Raw genomic sequence first — 20,918 nt, 5'->3', positions numbered from 1 at the left:
CTAAATTGAGGTGAGCTTAATTAATGTTTTAAATAGATCATTATCTTTAAATGGAAGGCCATGAGTGTGGTTGTATGCTCTAAATCGTCTAGTAGAAAAACTGTAACATTTTCATTGATTACAGTATTTTTACAATGTCTTTAAGCAGTTTTAACAAGCTTGACCGCAATAATAATTACCTTATTAATTCTAATTAATATCGTTGACTGACAATGTTGAAGTTTATTAATAGAAAAAAGCGGCTAATAGAAAAGTGATCTTGTCTCCGGCGATAAAATATTGATAGCGCTAATTTAATAATATTCAACTTCCTCGAAATGGCGACGAGCACGATATTTGAATCTTTTTATAGGGATACCTTGTTAGACCATTACTATCCTTGCTCTACATTTTTTAGGTAATTATAGTTAATTGAGAAATTATGATACGGCTACATTAAGATTCAGGAGTGTTGGTAATCACGGTTATATATTCACACAATTATACCGTATCTCAGTCTAGTTATTAGATTAGATACGCTCAGTTGCTCATAATTGTCGACCTTACATGGCTCCTTATTCACACAAAGGCTGTATTTATTCATAGGATTTGAATAAATTAATTAATCTTTTTATGCATTGAATCATAGTTAACTGGTGTTCGCTGTGAAACCACTTTCTTTAACTTTTATTTTTTTTTTATTTTAGCTCGTTTCGATTTTTGTTGTAGAGAAATTAGCAACACATTGCATGCATTGTTTTGAATGCCATTTTATATAACAAATCTGCATTTATCATTCAAGAATAGGCAGATTCTCAAAAGTCTTATAAATACAAATTACTCAACATGGACGTCCATGTTGTATGACCGCTGCACATGTAAATTCGTATCGCATAAAATTAAACGACATAAGGCATAAAAACGACATAGGTAGATCGACTAATGTCGTAAAGTGCGAGTATATATACCGGCCGGCGACTTTTTGCCGCGGGCCCGACATCGGCGCTCAATCGAATTATCGTGCTGCCACCACCCAAGCAATAAATTAAGAATTAACACGGAAACTGATTATTTTAAAACATGCATCGGGATACCCTTTCTAACGAGGTTTCCGACGGCCGCTCGCCCGTGATCTACTACGACTAACTAACTATATTGACATCCAAATAGTCAATTAAAACAATATTGTGTCGCGACGGGTATTTTGGACACCTCACTCTATTTTAATAATATTAAACTCCTTCAGAGACTCGAAGCGTGAAGTTGTTATGAAATGTTAACTGAGAACTTACAGGTTGATAAGTTTTCATAAATATGACTAGTTACTTGGTTTTTTTCTTTATTTTACGAAAAGAGCATAAATATAAAATTTGTCACCTATAGATGATGAAAAAGAATTTGCTTTATTTTATCGGATGAATCATACTTTGAATTACGATGGGAAGTACCTTTATTTATGATCCATAATTGAAATTGGTTGTATAAAACTTAAAAATAATAACGTATAATAATATGTTAGAAAGGAAAATGAACTTTTGCCTCGCGTTTTTTTATTACGTTGTCATTTAAGCAAAGTTAATCAGTGAATTGTAAAATAATACTCAGCTTTGTCCTGCAGACATTCTTTAAACACTTTCAAACCAGCCTTAACAGAGTTTAAATAATGGATATCATTATAATTATTATTATATCTCAAATTATCCGGTGCAGCCTTCAAAAAGCCATTAAACTAGGTGCCAAATTAAATGGCCTGGGTCTCTGGCAAAGTATTATTTACACATAATGATCGTAGTAATACGCATTTTAATGATGATCATTTGCTCGGAGCGTGCTTCCATTTTACTTCAATTCTTGTTCACCGAATTAACCGATTATGAAACGTTCTCAAATATGAAAAGAAGTAAGAAACTGCGGCGTTAAGGGCTTAAATAAAAAAAAGATAAAATAAACATTTATGTTCAGTTTAAATAATAGTAGATTAACTCAGATAAAATTTTAATAACTTTTGTAGTGGTACAAAAGATGTAACGTAACAAACTGTGAGGAATACTAAAATAATATTCTAACAGAATAATAATGATTGTATTTTCTGGAATATTCAGTATATTTATCAAGAACAGTGGTGTTATTTACATCATAATTCACTCATAGCAGTTCACAGCTGGACGTAAGTGACTCTAAGTATGCAAAATTCTACGACACATAAAATGAGTCTCAGTTTTTCGCTCGTGCCAGCCAAAACATTCTTCTCAAATATTGTTGTCTGGAACAACTGTCTGTGCCGTGCAAATAACATGAAAAAAGATGAAAAATTGGTTTCATATAAAAGAGCTAAGTAGTTTTTGATACCGGACGGACGATAGCGAATTAGGAAGATGAGTCTCAGCAAAAAAATAAAACGAGCCAAATTTAGTAGTGATTGCATATTTATCTTTCTGCCATATGTTTTAACTTAGTAGACCTGAGATACTAATTTTATGATTATACCGTCTTTAATACTCTATTTCTGGCAATTAAACATGCTTCTGTTCATCAGAATGTACGATTATCTGATATTTTTGTTGACGTGCTTCAATAAACAGCGTTAGCTTTTGGAATATATCAATTTTTATACGACTGCACTGTTAGTGCTTTCTTTTCGTACTTTTGTATAAATAAAGATATTTAAACCTTGATTTGTGTAATTTCTCATTGTACCTAAAATAGTTTTTATTTTTCCACATAAATCAGAAATCTGGAACATTCATAAAAACATGGCAACGAAGGAAAATAAAATAGGACAATGCAAAAAATATATTTTTCATGTAGGGCAAATAATCGCCGCGGCGAAATGGTATCGTGACAAACAGCCATGCTTCAAACCTCCTACGGTAAATCAACGGCCCAATGAAATCCAATTACTAACACAAAAAACTATTAGTTTCCTGTAACATACTCACGTATGTATTTACGCAATATTGCCACATCAGATTATTCCGCATTTATATTCCTTATTAGAAAGTTTCGAAAACGTAGATTTGTTTTTCATGGAAAATAAGGACAATAATGAAAACCTTTGATTTTTAACAACACGAGACCTAATTCCAGCTATTTTGAAGCAACAATGCCTTAGTATAATTATTAAATATTTCCACGAACTACTTAATTTCCTACCATTATTGTTTAATTAAATCTTATGGTAAAATTAACGGTAGTGATAATACACATTATGTATAAAGTATCAGAAACTACAGTCATATAATAAAATTATTGAATTTCGCAATTTAATATTGGCTCGCTCGCTCACCGTTGGCCATAATTACCAATGCGGATCCAATTCATCATTCTTTATTACAAGCACAAAATTCCATGTAAATTTCATGCACGCCCGATACATCCAGGGAATGAGTTTCGATATATCGCAGAAATCTCCATTTTTATGTTTTTATTGCTCTGTAACAGGCATTTTAATGACATTGAAATTGGCACATAAGTAGTCATAACGAAATCGTGAGTAAGATTACAACTTACTTGAAAAATGGAAGGTATTTTGTTGTAGAACGACTATGACGTCCCATCATCGTTAATACCTGGGATAAATTACATAAGATTTTTTTTTACTTATGGTGGAGTGAACATGTTGATTGTTCCGATAACGATTAGCTGAATAATGCTTAATAATAGATACTATTAGATACAACCAATCTAATTAATATTATAATACAAACTCCAACTATTAGAGATTCCATACATTACGACCAACTGTCAGCAGAACCAAAACCAACAGTGTGACAATATGGAATAATTGTAACTCAAATCACTATAGTGCTCATCAAGAGCAAACTTAGAAGGAACAGAGAGAGAATATACCCGTAATAAATCTGTAAAGTGGAAACGATAAAGCCACAACATCCCTACATTCAAAGCTCACAGTGAAAGTGTACAAGTTATGCGTGTATTTTTCCTCAACAAAATGACTTTCAAAACGATTGTCTCAACATAAACAACGGGCCCCCGCGTTCCTACTGAAAATGTCATTAATGTCTGAGTGAAATTCGGGGTCTAATCTCGTCACTGCAAAGCTTATTACATTTATACAACGGAGTAATCTTCGAATAAAGTTTTCAATGGAAAGTGTTGAATCATTGAGGATTGCGAACCCTTGCTCACTGAAAGAACTCGGCCTACCGCTACGAACGACGCGGTTATACTGTTGCCTTGTTTTATTTAATATTTATAGTTAAATTTTATAAATGTTTAAGTTTCTTAGAACATTTTCATTATCAGTTTCTATTCGCAGAATTGTAGAAAAAAAATGATAGTAATATCAAATAAAAAAGATATATTTTTACTATTGTAAAAAACGACCATTAACGCTTGCCTCTGTCGGAATAACTGGCAATCTATTTTCAGACCATAGATTTTTTATTTATAAAGTCACTTATAGAATGTTCTAAGTAGATGTGACGCAGCGCAGTGTTACTGTGTCGTTCACAAATGTTTTAATGTCTTCAAGAATTCTGTTGGGCGATGACTCGACATCGCGACTCAAATCTCGCGTTTGTGTTTACTATTAATCAAATATCAAGCTTTCACTCGAAATCAAAACTTTTACACTTAACTATGTCATAACTTTAAATTGTCACTTTCGAGTAATTAGTAACTTGATCTTACACTTCAGTAACTAATTACTGTATGGATTATTTCATGATAAAATTATTTCTGGTTTTACGGTATCTTAAAAAAAAGTTAAAAGGTTTGTTAAAAGTAAGTTTTTTTTTTTTTTTAATAACCCATATCTGTCCCACTGCAGGGCAAGGGTCTCCTCCCAAACGAGGCGGAGGGGTTAGGCCTTGAGTCCACCACGCTGGCCAAGTGCGGGTTGGGGACAAGTCGAAAAATATATTTAAAAGTTATGCTTATAACTGCTAAAGTTAATTTTTATTCGTTTCCCCCTATTTCAATTTCCTGTTTCGTTGCCAAAATACTTACTCAAATGTTAGATATTGAACACTTTTGGACGCAAGTATCCTAACAGTGATGTCACCGCAAACGAGGTCTTTGTCCAATTGAATATAAACATTTTACGCTACTATTGCTAGTTTCTATTGACTGGAGTATGGTGGGCCGTTAAAAATATCTGTGAGGTGTCGCGTGCTTTCAAAAAATCCATATAAAAAATTGGCGAACCTTTGGCATTTTCCTTGGGATCTGTCATCAGTGCTGCGCAAACCGCATAGTCATTGCATCGCAATAACCAATTGTGAGCGTATTACGTGTCCTATCACAAAGCCTCGAGCTCTTTTAACATAGAACATACAATCACTGGAAACCACCGTGTGGGAAAAATATTTCACAGTTTTACGCTTAAACAGTTCCATCTTGTCAATTTATTCATTTCATTTAGTTTAATTATTTCTGCTACTCCGATGCTCAAGAAAAGTAAGCATTTCACCAAAATCTATTAGTCGCACCTCATTCGATTTAAAACTGCGGCAATTTAACACGCTTCGCCGTCTGAAATCAAACCAGTTAGTTTATAATTTCACAAATCATTGAGCGGCCGTGAAACTCTTTAGATGAAAGGTACAACATTTCGAAATACTTAATATCTAAAACAAATGTAAACATTCCATGGTTACAACGCACGAAATCGATAAAACGGCACCTTTATCGTAACCGTAACTAAACTAAATAAATGAACTGGTTTCAATGAAAAGCTTCTTTATGCTTGAATACTGATTTAGGCCGTAATTTCTATTCAGATCTGAATGAATAAAGAATAATCTTAACGGTTGAATGAATGGATGCATGGTTTTATCAATGAAATAGATTTTTGAAAAAAAGTGCGTTTTGGATAAATTTTAATATACCTCTAATTGGAAAAATACCTTATCTCATAGTTTACTATTCTAACTAGAATTAAAAGTTGAAATGCTGAAATTGACTTATGTTGAAATATTGTAGTAGACTATTTGGATAGATATCGACTATTAACTACGCATGTCACTTCCAGTAAGTTGTAGATCGTAGTACAGATGTTTTATTACTTTGACTGTGATGCGACAAAGTCGTTTTTGCGCAAACATATCGGCGACAATGGGAAACGGGGCTTTTGTATTTTTTAGTTTGATTGATGATTTTAATTTCCTATTTGGTTCGTTGATTTTGCGATGAGGATACACTCGTCGATGGCTGGTTTTGACTTTAAAATTTATTAATGTTACGCCACTCTTTCACGTTAACATTTAATTACTTCATTCTTGAAATATTATACCGGTCTCGGGAATTTATTTTACTTTATTTTATTTTAAATGTTTTACTTTTTCAGTCTTGAGTTCTGTCCATAACAATTTATTTTAAAGTGTTTCAATTTTCTTCTCGTAGCAAATAAATAAACAAATGAGCTTAAAAACTATCAAGTGAAAGTTCTACCTTTGTACAAACAAAAGTGTTTGTCATTATATCATAATCTCTTGCAGTTAAAAACCAATCATTTTAGAAATTGTAATTCATGGACAGAATTTGCTAAAGTCCTTTAATATAAGAACATATTATATTATATGAATATTAGCTGGTATGCGATATGCGGATGTGACAGAAGCGATTTAAATATGGCGGCGGGTGTCATCCCGCCACTGACGCTGCGGTCGTCCATTTATCACTCTCGTAAGCCTCCGTCGATATTATGATCAATGCCATTCGCCCGCCCAAACGTTCCCATCCCGTGTACTTATAGCAACGGCTTTCCTTCAAATTTACTCTATCTTTTCTGAGATTTTCGTAGAATAGACATTTTCTGGGTAGTACAATACGATTGGTTGAATTAGACTCTACGTTTCGACAAATGACACAAATTCTGTCTCTTTTTGAGCTTAATTTTTTGAACAAATAAAGGAATATATTTAAGCATTTGTTGTCTTTAACAAGTAATCAAAGATAAAAGTCTAATAATTGCTATAATAACATGGCCAATAAAGCTGTATAGCGTAGTGAATATGTACAAGATAATAATAACTTTTTCTCGGCGAGGGTTGACCTAAATACAGTGATTGACATGTCGATATGTAACAGGGGCGAAGGCGGATCGCCCGCCTTGCACACTTTGTATTCTCCCAGTCGCCACCTGGGGGTACTGGCTTTTAAAAAAATACTTTGACATTTCACTCGATGCGAATATTGTTACCTAATATTATTATGAAGTCTAGTCTTTTAATCTCCGATCTTGTGACGTTTTTGTATATTATAAGGATTAGAAATACTAAAGCTTTGTCTTCAGTATGTGGAACTAACAGAAAAGGGAATAGACAAATATATCACAATAATATAAACATTTATAAAAGTAAAATTAATGTTATTAGTCCAAGAAACTTCAATCAAGCTACTTTACAATTCTGTTCACATAATAAAACAATGTTTCAAAATAAATTAAGTCTTACTTAATTCCAAAGGTTAAAACCAAACACCGCGTGAAAACCAAATATAATTTTAGGTAGATACTTACAAATAATTATATCTCAGATATATCTGTCCCCTTAGATTAGAATTTTACTAGAAACATCACAACTAATTTCGCCCCCATCTTACTTATCAAAGCGACATTATAACAAAGACATCCTCGGATATCAAGTGGCGACACCAGACGAGTGGTCGCAACAAAAGAATGAGAACCGGAAAGCTAGGTGAGTGCTACTCGAAGTGATACCCTCGGAGATTGCTCTGAATGGTATCGAGTGTACCTATCGAGGGCACGATCTGCGTGATCAATTGATACAAGCACGGCTCGCTCCTTGCTGATACGGCTTGTTACAAATTCTCTTAACATTACATTATATCCATCATTGCTATAATAAGAAATAAATTTACATTGCTCGATTTATCACATATTCCTCTTTTTTCTGAAGTGTTAATAAAAGTTGCTAATATGAACTTGAAAATATTCGGGCGCCTGATAGTTTTTTAATAGCAATATTTCGAACTGTATTAAAACACTCACGGATCACCAGGCGTCCCCAATAACCACAAACCAATGTTTATGCAAAATTCTGCTTTGGATTAAACGTTTATGAACCATTAGCTCTACACGTGATAGAAGCAAACTAAATAAAAGAAAACTCATCAAAATTATGCAAATAAAATTTAATTCTTACACCATTTTTCGTTGGGAACTAAATCGCACTCAATTATTCACCGGCCCCCGGAACCACTTGAAAAAATCCAATCAGCATAACTCGTCACTTTAATATCGATCCCCAATTTGCGAGCACTTATCAAATCGCTTTATGCTTAGATATAAAATAAAAGCAAACTGTAATTTGCTGACGTCAATCGGAATTATGAACCTTATTGCATACAGAATAGTATTATATTTTCTGTCATTGGCGTGTGAACATCTTTGTGGAAGTACAAAGCCGAGTGGTTTACTTAGAGTTTAAAATATTCATAGCTTGTACTGGATCGTATTTAAATATTTACATAAGTGTCACGCAGCGTCACTGACGTTTGTCGATAAAATGTATTGAGTGGAATGGCTGAGTCGGAGTTACTTACATTGGGGTGGCTAAGAACTTAGTAAAGAAACTGATTAGGCGATTTCATGATGTATGATTTTCTTTGAATAGGGGGTTTGAAAAGTTTTTACCTTTTAAAAGTAATTTTAAAAACTATTAAGTGCAAATGTAGAGAAACTATTAAATTACCAGCAATATTAATTGTATAACGTCCAATAATGAACATGCTCTTATATTCTTTTAAAAATTCCTTGGAAGTAAAAGGTAGAGCTAAACCATATGAAACATATTAGCAGCGCATGTCTCTCGAAGTTCATATTTATTTACTGAAGCTAGGCAGTCTAAGTAAGCCTCCTTCCTAACTTGAGAGCGCTGATAAATATTTTAGTAGCTGTAAAAGTATCATATTTTTATTAAGTTCTCTTTAGACGTCTATGAAAGGATCCATATTTTTGATAAAATTGTGTTTTAATAGACAACAAAATAATAAACATGCAGCATTCTCCGTATTTATGTTGAGTAAACTATTTTTAAAACAAGGGACTCAATAGTTCGCAAAAAGTTCGTAATTTTTGCGTAAGTTCATTGTCACCCCTAACTGAAGTGTACCAAGACGTTAACACTCAGTAGGCAGGGGGCGATACTTGTACTAAGCATCGTGTATTCCAGCCATAAAAAATAATGGATCTGCGAATCGTCGAGATATGCACGGAAATATGGAGTGAGGTGAGCGCTCGAAAAATCGTAATGGCATCGAGAAAATGGGGATTAGAAAGCGATCGAGTCGGAATCGATGCGAGAGTGTTCAAACATTGGCTGTTCGGTGTGTACCTTAAGGGCTGCTCGGTTGTTTAAAAAAACAACGAGGTAATGGAACAGAATCACAAGGTTTTATATCTTTTTGATGATTTTTTTCTTACGCACCTGTGAACTTGTATTATTTTGAGTGTTTCACCGAAGTCACTCTAAATATGATTTAGTAGGCATTTCGTATTACATTAAACAAAAAAACACACAGAATACGTCAACGCCAATCAGTTTAAACCAACAAAAGTATGAAAGCTGTAATAATAATTATTTAAAATGAGCGAAAAGCTAAGGACGCTCCGTGATAGTGTAAATAACATAAAACGTACTAACCTAATTTCAGGTAATCGTGTTTGCGCGCCGTGTGCAAACATATGCGGTGTAAATGACGGCGTTACCCACACACTCCGACCAACTTAGACAAAATACAATTACCGAGCTTTATGGTAATACACTCAAATATATTTCTCTTTATAAAATGAAGCACCTATCGACTTACTTGCCCGTAGTATGTTGACTCCCACACGAAATCAATAAGGTTAAAGTTTTGTTACATATTTTACGTACATATAATTACTAAAATGGCATTTAGCCTAGGAAGTACATTAAATACTATTTACTACAACTATTTCCCTTTCAAAACCATTTTTTATCTACAGGAAATAAAATGCTGAAGCTGTCAGAAAATTTGGTTCTGAAAAAAATATTCTTCGAATTTTGTTAGTAAAGGGAACTTGCAGGGACTTTTTATAGATATCTTAATTAATAGATTTAAGCAGTTTGAATTATAATCTAAAATATTAGTTGTGAAGTTCACTGGTGTTCCTAGAGGTTTAATTGGAATGAGTTTTACCGAATAACCTTCAGTAAAACTGCTAACTATTGTCTTGAATATTAGTAATGAACTTTACAATTTCAAACTATAGCTTTAACTTAAAAAGTACATAAAAAAATGTATAACAACTACTTCACCTACACCTTAGTACATGTATGAACAAAATTATAAATAGAACGGCCATTTTGGTTAACGACTGCTCGTGACGTAGGTAGGTTAATGTTCAAGAAATTCGTCTCAAGTTATCGACGAACAAACAAAGTTGCGGCCGACGGGGAGCGAACCCAATTATCTCTAATGAAGACAATGATATAAGCGCGGTTATTGATCTAGATTTAAATTTCATGACGGGTCAGTCCCTGCGATGTGCGAGCCCTTAATGCTTCTTGCCAAGTTTCGTGTACTGCGGCTCTTTAGCATTGATACTTTGATAAATGATAAATAACAGTAACAGTAGCTGTCTACGGGTTAAAATACATAAGATCTGATTAGTGACAAATTATAAAATTCTACATCTACTACAAGATATAAGAAATTGCTTAATAATATCACATTCGAATTACATGAGTATTCTTCTTACATTTTTTGTTTTTGATTACTATGTGTATATATCTACCATCTTGACAATGTTACCACAAAACTGAAAATGCAATCGGTTTTTCAATATAAGACCCAACAATCAACGACTCTACAACATATAATAATATAAAAGTGTTTCACAAACATTTTCACTTCCGGAAAAGCCCGTAGACCACCAGTATCAAGAACATTGCATCCTACTCTACTCAAGTTTAATGTCCACTAACTAATTTCTTATCCCCAAAACATAATAATATGAACCAACATACACACGAACAAACATGCGAAATTATGATTAACGAGCGCACACACACATGCACAACACTTATAGACCTTTGTGTACACACACATAATAAAATAGATCACTATACGCCTATCAGTCGATGCTCCTTATGTTATTGATATTGTGTTATAAAGTTCGGCCTTTCTCTCACAACATGGTGTGATAAGGAAATTAGTGTAGTCCCGGGTTACGTATTTGTTCTATGATTATGCTACGCCGTAGCGCCGTAGACCTTAACAACAAGGATTTTAAATTGTTAGTAATTAATTTTATCATGCCTGCCATAATACGATAAATACCTATTATTCGATGAAATTATTGATATATTATTTCAGTAAAATTAAAGAAAATCTATCGATAATACAGAAAAATACACATGAATATCCATATTAATACTAAGACAGATCATTGATGATTTTTCCATTACGATAAGTGACAATGTTAGCTTACAAACATAACAGTACCTCGATTCTGTACATTCGATACTAACGTCACGCTATCGAATACCATACATTGTTATCGAGCTACTCGTTAGGAAACCGGCAGCAATCCGGCAGAGAATCGCGACCTATCGAGTATCGAAAACTTGACATTTAAAGTGAGAAAAAGTTTCGTTCTGAAAATTTGTTCTTTAAATAAAATTTTATTGGTAATAATTGTGTATATAGTTGTTGTAGTGTGTAATTTCAAATATATTATATAGTGGATAAAAAATAATCATGAAAAGTATTATTCTCATAAATAATAATTATAGTCTACTTTAAACGGTATTAGTAAAAATAAATCAATAACATAAAAATATTATAATTAACGTTGTTCAACGAAACATAATCAACACAAAAAAAGAATCAGCGTCTTTTTTTTTCTACGTTGAAGCAGGCAAAGGAGACAATATCTTTTCAGCCTCGTTGGCCTCGTCTTCCTAAAAATATCCAAAAAAGATTATTAAAATAATTTATTTCGAATTGCCCCTAAGTGCGCTCCGGCAAAAAAAATATTTATTTAATTTTATTTTATTTTAATGTTTGGTGGAAAATGGCGCCATTGAAGAACATAGTTGTTGCGAAAATCCGCTAGGGGCGCTGATTAATTTTTCATACAAAATTTTTCGATAGCTACTCGTTACTCGATACTCGATAGTTGTACAGAATCGCGGTACAGTACACTGCAATCAGCTTAATACCTGCCAACAACAATTAATATCAGTCCAATCACACTCTCCTTCGGGAGCATCTCACACTCAACACGACAGTACGTTGATGAACCATATTTAAAAGCTTTCTCTCCCTTAATGATCTCCAAAGAAAAAAGAGCAATTAATAAAAGTGTCATTTTAAAGTGTGTCGTGTATTTCTCGAGTCATATTACAGCGCTATTCCGTATCGAAGGTTCAAAGTATCTCTACACTTCTACTTGTTAAGATGTTAATGGTTTTGCATAATAATTGCATCCAAAGCAAAGTTCGTTCCAGCCCTCCCCAGATCGCATGTCAATATAATTACGGGGGAAATTATTATAAAATATCTTAGTGTGCCTTGTGTGGTAAACTAACATAAGTACTAATGTAAATATACATATACCAATTATTATTTAAGAAAATCATTTGAATGTGTATGACATATTATACTGTAGTTAGTTTATTCTTTAAGTACTATTAATTTTATAATTTGTGAAGTAATTACTGCATCCACTCTTTAATTTGATAATTTATCATTGTATGCGTAAATTAGATTTTCAAGATAATATTTTCAAGACTATTTTTTCCGTTACAATTGGCCTTAAAATAACAATATTACATAGTTTATCGTAGTTTTAAATGTCTTGTGTAAAATCAGATCAAATCCAGATAAGCGGTATTATCCTAATGCGCGGATTTGCACTATCTCCGACGATATGACAAAACATGGAAATTACTCTTTACAAATTTAAAGTATTTGATAAAAAAAACGCCTTATATTTTCCTTATTATTTTAAATCAGGAATATTATTAATTTAAATTTCTTGGTGCAAAGCTTTTTTTAAGCTTAAAGCAAAGGTTAATATCAAAAGCCTTCAGGTATTTTATTGTAGTCCAAAATAAGACGGGTAAAATGATCAAAATTAAAAGTATGATAATCAAAGCGACACAGTGCGTAGTAAAATAATAAGTAGATATATATCACGAGCTCGTTTACCGTCGCATCTTACTAAATACCAGATAACGTGTACCTTCATTAACTTAAAGCTTTAAACTCACTGGAGGATTCTCAACAAAAATACTTGGTACAAATGTTTTTGAAAGTTGTAAAACATAAATACTTTACTGTATAACGTAAGTTTCCTTCAAATTTTACACTTGCGACCGCGACAGCATTGCGTTTAACCATTATCACTCGAATATTTTTTTGTATTTTTTGTATTTCTTAAAATTCCCAATTAAACTTGTAAGTTGCCACTAGTTTTGCATAGGAAGATTATTATTGATCAAAGCTATAACAGGAGTAGATTATCATTACCACGATTTTCTTTTGCATAGCACCCATATAAAAATAATATTATTTGTAACAATTTTAACACCTACGTGTAGCCAATAAGACAAGTAAGTATTTTGACTCTGTCGGTGCTTTTTTTACAAAATTAATGAACTTTGCTGTGTGGATATCTTTATTTACGTGTTGCAGTGATTAAACGAAAACTGGATATAAAATTTCTGATGGATGATTTAAAAAAATCTCAAAATATACCTATAATACTGCCTGATATTTCCATTAATTAGAATATTAAAAAAGAAAAAACAAATGCGTCTTTATAATTGCAGCGACATACTTTTTCAAAATCTCTGTTGTTAATACATCATCTAACGCAATTCAGTCCAGAGATACCTTGCCCAGATTTCCCCTGCCGTCCAGTTATATTTAACGAATTAATAACTAATCTCCCAGTTTTTTGGCCAAGTTACCATGTTTTCGCACACCCGCGACACACATAATTAACAAACAATAGGACATTGCCACTTGTGTGCTGAGATAGGTAATTTATCACAAAATTAATTGTCCAAGTATGTTCGCTTATCTTGAGGCCCATCTTAAATCTCTTACATATTAATTTGATAAAAATGTTTAAGGAAACAATAATAACTTTAAATACAACAACAAAAACGTTTTGTGACGCTTTGATGACGTTGATAATGACTTGCCGTATTTTTGCGAATTAGACAATTTAACCAGTTTTATTTAATTATAATTATTTGTCAATTTATTAGCAACAATGAGCCTTAGATCTTCTTTAAGAACTACATAGTAGCTAGTGTTGGGGCGTAAACGGGTAAGTTCTATTCAGTGGCTTTTATTTTCTGTCAAGTTTGCCTTCATCATTTGTATGTATATAAGAGTCTTTTGCTGATAATCTTCAATATCACAAAACAAAACACACTACGCGTAGGAAACAGATAGCTATCAAAATATTACCTTTTATGACTAAGTTAAGTATGCAATGCTATCTCCAAATAAGTGTCGCTCGTGTGTGCTGGGGTTAAATGATGAAATGCGCCGACAGCTTATCTACTGATACAAGAATTAGCCGTCATGAGAGGCTTAGACATCTTAAGTGAACGTCAACCTTACCGCCTATTACCTTTTACACCCTCATCATAAACTCATTGGAGCTAAAATTATATAGGTTTTGTATACTTTAATTTATTAAATATTGTTAATAAACGATTTTTAAGAACTTAGCTACACGTATATGTAAAATATGCTGTAATTTGTGCATTGAATTGCAACCCAAACCCCGGCACTAAAACCCCTTGATTTAAGGAGTAGTAGATGCGGACTTCTAAATTTACATAATTACAAAACATATACAGTACCTAATACTTGGCCACATTATTTTCAAATGATTTCCTATGTCAGTGGTTTGTGTTATGCATCAGTCATTTTCAACATAGTGCAATTGTAACATTGTGAAAAAATTTTTTGAAAAGTACACCATGAAAAGAAAATTAGTAACTCTTTTTATGTAAGCAAGATTCTTTCATTTATAAAAAGGCGTTGGTGGTATCGGTATAGTGTGCAATGCAGTGTATCATAGCCTCATAGCCTTGGGGGAGGCGCAGAAATGTATCGGGCCCGCGGTGACCCCCGACCGCCGGCCGCTTTCTCAATGATCCCATCGCTGCCATAATCCTCCTATTTCTTTCATAAATACTAGCTTTTATTTGAAAAGATATTACCTACATGATTTGTGGGACCCAGTTTTGGTTTATTGCAGATAATCGTATACCTACTTATCATCACATTTTTGTTATAACTGGAGTATCGTCGGGATACTTTCATTTGCCGTACTTATTTTGGTATTAAAGGTAAGCATGGTTTCACACGTGGTATTCCACGTGTGAAACCATGCTGATAAATCGATAATTCTGATAAATCTATTGATTTATCAGAATTATCGTCTTTTTCTCTATCAACACTATCCGGATAATTTATTATGATAAACGTGACAGATCAATCACCAATTGACATGAAAATAATACACCAAAGGTATTTTATTTAAATCTCTTCCTGTTGTTATCATTTCATGCAATATATTTTTAAAATCACAAGTAACGTAAGTAAGAGTAAATAACATACATAACAATATATGTTACGTAACGAACCTAATTCTCACAGAAATTATTGACAGTAGCGAGGGATTGAACATTTATCGTGAAGAAAATAAATAGATCCCTCGACAATGCATATGGATTGTACACTTACATGAAACACGCTACACACAGCATCAGTTCACTCGGATATATCTGGAGATATTACATGAAACCATATCTACACAAGTACCTACGGCTAGATTTTAATAGAATCTAGCATTAGGTTCGTTTCAAATATTAATCTATTGCTATCTATAAAGGACTGGGCTTTAAAACTAAAATTTACTATCTCTTTTTATCTTTAATTATAGCTACTAAAACAACGTGCTTGAGGTATACCAATTTTTAATGACTATTGGCAGTCACACAGAAAATGTAGTGACAATTTAGTGGGAATGGTATAAAATACCTTTTGAAAAAAACAAGTCGAGATTACGATGTGTAAGTAACAACTCGACAGGTTACGATACCCCCGGGTAGTGAAAGGTGGATGGATGATTTTTGTAGCCGTAATAAAATATGCATTACGCGCATATCGCAGGACCCTATCCTCACGTGTATATCACAAGCCAGAAGGAAACAAAACAGGCTCAATCTATTGCAATAGAGCGGTGCCCCGCGGGACGGCCGGTGGGGGCGCGCCGGACGTGAGGGGGGAGGGCCGGCTCATCAATCTGCGATCCTCCTCATGTCGATATATTACAAGTGGCCTACATACCGGTCCGGTTTCATACGCAGATGTGACCTAAAAGCTTCGAGGAAATTACGCGGTCTTCGATACAATAAAACTAATGAGCCTTATGTTTATTATGTTATTTATACAAGACTCATCGAGCTTTGCAATTTTATTAGAAAAGTTATAATAATATGTTGAACTGAACAAGTTTAACATCTTAAAGATGATGCTAATTAACCCAATAAGATATAATATCTACTAACTAGTCAAAAACAATAAATAGTTCTTAAATATTGTATTATCTAAAATTCACAGAATCCTTTGAATGCTGTAAACATAACATAAATTAATTAAATAATTTTATTTGTAGCGTCTCTTAATCGAAATCATAATTGTGAAAGTCAATGAATAGAAGCTACAATATCAAAGAAAATAAATTCTTTGCCACAAAATAATTAATTAAAGATGAACAAGTTATCTCGGAGCGACACCTAGCGGCCACCATTCTCTTTTGTATAGCCATCTTTTCATCGTCAAAACTCATTTCAATTAATTTTGGTAAAAGTAAGTAAATGATGTGCCCTTTAAAAGCGAGATATCATTAACACTGGAGCAGGGAGGGTGGCACCACCCCGCCACAACACCTAATTATACAACATAAAAATCTGATATAGCCATTATGAAAGTCATATTTGGGTTTTTCAACAATACCTGTATTATCTTCTCATATTGATACTTTAAAAAATGTTATTAATAGAGCGTATAAACTCTATATACTCTAGTGTCACCCATCCTTTCATTCATATAGAAAACACTTTTTTGAAAACATATTTATCAATTTAGTATGTAGGATTAAGTATAAAAGGAGTTGTATAGAATTGTGCTATACAATAGTAGTACACGTGCAGGTATCAAAGGACGCTGTAAATGAATACTAGCAGAAATTAAAGAAAAAATAAAGCTCCCCTGTTCGCGTCGCCAGTTCGCCTCCCACCGAACTCCCGCGGGAGAATCATTAGGAAAAAATCGTGTTGATGGATTTAATTACAAAAAATAATTATTCTAAAGAAAGTTGCCTGAATAAACTCGGACGGAGCGGGTTCTTCGATTCCCCCCTTAATCGGATTAATTTACTTTTAAAAAGCAGGGGGGTGGTTGTTGTAATTAATGGAATGATAACATTACCCACCTCGCGGTCGGACGCCTTCTGAATTAATAGAGATACAAACAAAGCAACGACACAATACTACAGGTTGCAATAAAAATATACTTGTATAGAAATCGATAAAGCCTGATCGAACCCTTTCATACTTTTACACATTCATCTGTACAGTAAGAATATTTTTTGTCGCCTCTTTTAAACTGTTTTTTAAATGCGAAGGCACTGGCTGGCTTGTACCTAATACTGTAACATAACAAACCACGTTCAATGATGACAATATGTTTACTTAGAAGTGCAGGTGTCGGATTTTTCTACGTTATAAACAATCATATAGCTAATTTACTTATTTAAAAAAAAAGCAAGCAGACACTACTTCGCGAACAGTGATCAATAAGCACTCTGTAGCCATTCGTTCGTCAAAGCTCTTGCTTAGCGACGCCACTCGAATTCTTACGATCTCCAGTAACGGTCCCGATGAGAAGCGCTTTTTCCACTCGGTTACCGACCGGTGATCTGTTCGGAACGCATCTCCACTGACGCAAATCATATTGCGAGGAAGGGTTCGGGATTAGGAACGTAACGTGGAATCGTCTAGTCATCGCTGCTGATTTTTCTCGTTCTCTCCCGCCTTGACGTAAATGGATAGCAATGTCATGTGCCTTTGTTGACGTTTCGTCCATTTTTTTAGAACTATGAAATCTATGTAATCCAGTTTTAAGATACTGTGAAGACATACCTACATATATGACGGCATTGTCGTCAATAAAAAAACCCCCAGGTTGTGTGAATTCTTTATTTATGTCTGAACATAATCAGGTATATTTCTAACTTATTTAAGCTTTAACCCGCCTACGCCACCGGTGTACCGTAGACATTGTAAAAAAATGAACTCACATTTCACACCACACAATCTAAGACAAAACCATAAAACAAAATGAAAACTTATAGCCGAAACGCACACGAGTTTAGATTGTGAGTCGGCAAGCAATTCAACCCTAAATTGCCAAAGTTATTCTGTAGCGGTGCGGCGAAGAATGGGCGTTATTTTTCTCGCATGTGCTGTCTCATGTCGCGATCATTCTTTACGTTTCGTCTATCTATGTCCAATGCGGTTCTGGATACTCACGGTGCTCGAACGACGCGTGTTGCCGGGATTTTCTTAAAACACAATTTATATCTATGTTCTGAGAAACAAAGAAATGAAGTGGAAACATTGTTGGTTATAGGAAATAAGATTTTGTTGTCTCGAGTCTCGAGGACTGGCTCTTTCGTTAGATTTACGAGCGCTGAGTTATGTAGCAGTATTTTGATGTGTTATAAAATAGGTCAACATTAGCTGTTCCACTATTTCAAGGGAAAGACAGTTCTTCTAGTTTGATGGCGTTGTTTTGGTTGAAATGTATTCTTTTCTTGACTGTCACAGGTACATTATTGGTAGCAATTTTAAAACCCTAAAATGTTCGACGATGAGATTTCTGAGGTCAATCTCAAGGATAGATCGAAAGGGTAATGAAAATTTCGGGAGGTTAACCATAACTACGCAATTAGTAGCTCATTAGCAGTACAAAAGGATAGGAGAAAAATATAGTTTCAGAAAAAACAATCAAAGCATATAACAAGCAAATTATTTAGTTCCTTGAAGAATCGAAGACAAGGTGCACTGCGTCAGATTATATATTTTATTGTTTGTTATCCTGTATCATTATCCTTCAATGAGATGCATGTGGTTTACAAGAAATAGTTGTTAGATTACAATTAATTAAGACGGCATTGGCAGGCCGATTAGGCGGCATAAATAAAATAATTTATACGTTTTATTACAAGTAAATAGACGCTAGTATCGCATGGATTTAAATAAATATTTATTCGATACTTATTTAGTTACTTGTCTAACCCCGGTTTTTGAGGTTCACTTAGCAGTTATCTATTCAATAGCGTTTAAACTCATATAAAATTATTATTTATTCATTATAAGCTATTTCATTTTAAGCTCATTTCATTATAAGCTATTTAAAAGATAAACTACCGCTAAATGTAAGTTGGTTTTCATCTGTTTTGTGTTTCTTTACTGACAAGATTCACATTAATCTGTAAATACGTGTAATTGTCGAGTAAAATTTTAGATCTTTAAACGTAATATTTTATACTAATTATTTTTTTAGAGCTCAGAATAAAGTTTTCATTACCCTTATACCAGGTTTACAATTGAGTAACGTGCCTATTCTAAAGAACACCAAGCTTCGTCGAAGTCAAATGTTATTTCTAAACAATACAGAGTTAATACAACAACTAGAAGCGCGAGTACAATGCTTGTTGCCATAGCAACCATTATTTATAGGAACAAATTCAACAATCACTCGTATTGTGATTGATAAGACGTGTTGATAACATACAACCTGAATTATTTATACTGTTATTAGTTTATTTTGGGTACTAGAAGAATATGATTTAGTGGGTAAGTTAAAGTTTCCTAGTGCTTAAAAGCCAGTACGTAAACATTTTTAAGTCATTTTTGAAAGTATTGAATAATACAGATTAATAAAGGACTTTTTACCATCTATCAAATCGTTGTCTGGTCGTAGAGCTTGTTATAAGCTTATTAGTAGTAATTCAGACATTATTTACTATGAAATTTATGAAAAAAAATTGTTTTCATTGCAATAATTTTGCTATTTTAATCGTTATTGGTCCATTCTAATATTATCAACGCGATGGTCACTCTGCCTGTTAGGGGGGCTGTTATGGGTAGACAACTGAATAGGGGATGAAAGTTTGTATGAAAATTCTGTCCTGAGTCACAAATCACGCGAAAGCTAGTTTACTATAAAGATAAATATAGTTGAAAGGTATAACATGTCTTTTTAAAAGTGCCTTTTTTAAACGACTGAATGACATTCATGGCTATAAACGAACATAAATAATAATTAACTTACGCAAATAAAATTTGATAATTAATTATTATACAATGGCTTATTTGCTAAACAAAATATTTAATTATATGTTAATACAAATAACGTTTAGTTTTTATTTTGTAATATATTATTTTCTCACGTTTAAATTATTACTTTGTTGTCATTAAAAGTTATATTAAAAGTGTATCACGTGTAAAAATATAATAGTTATTTTTGCGTAAATACTAAAAACAATCTGGTCTCTATTGACGGGTTTGCTTATTTTGTATGTATAAATTAAATAGTATCAATTTATATATAAACTTATTTATAATATACATATTTACTTCGAGTACATTATTGTCTCTATAAAGCTTACTATGGCAATGAAGTTAAATATTTATTTATTGAACTAATAATCTTCCTAGTTGCATTATTTTCACCAGTGTAATATATAGTATGGATTTATGGATTAAAATAATAATAAAACACATCTAAGGCAGGCAGATACCAGAGAACGCCACTTGGTGCAATCTCTGCTAACTTCCCTTGCTTAATTCACATTCTATGGTCTCTGCCTACCATTATGTGTA

The sequence above is a fragment of the Anticarsia gemmatalis genome, chromosome 9 (assembly GCF_050436995.1).
Source record: "Anticarsia gemmatalis isolate Benzon Research Colony breed Stoneville strain chromosome 9, ilAntGemm2 primary, whole genome shotgun sequence".
Lineage (NCBI taxonomy): Eukaryota > Metazoa > Arthropoda > Insecta > Lepidoptera > Erebidae > Anticarsia > Anticarsia gemmatalis.
This window is presented reverse-complemented; position numbering follows the sequence as displayed.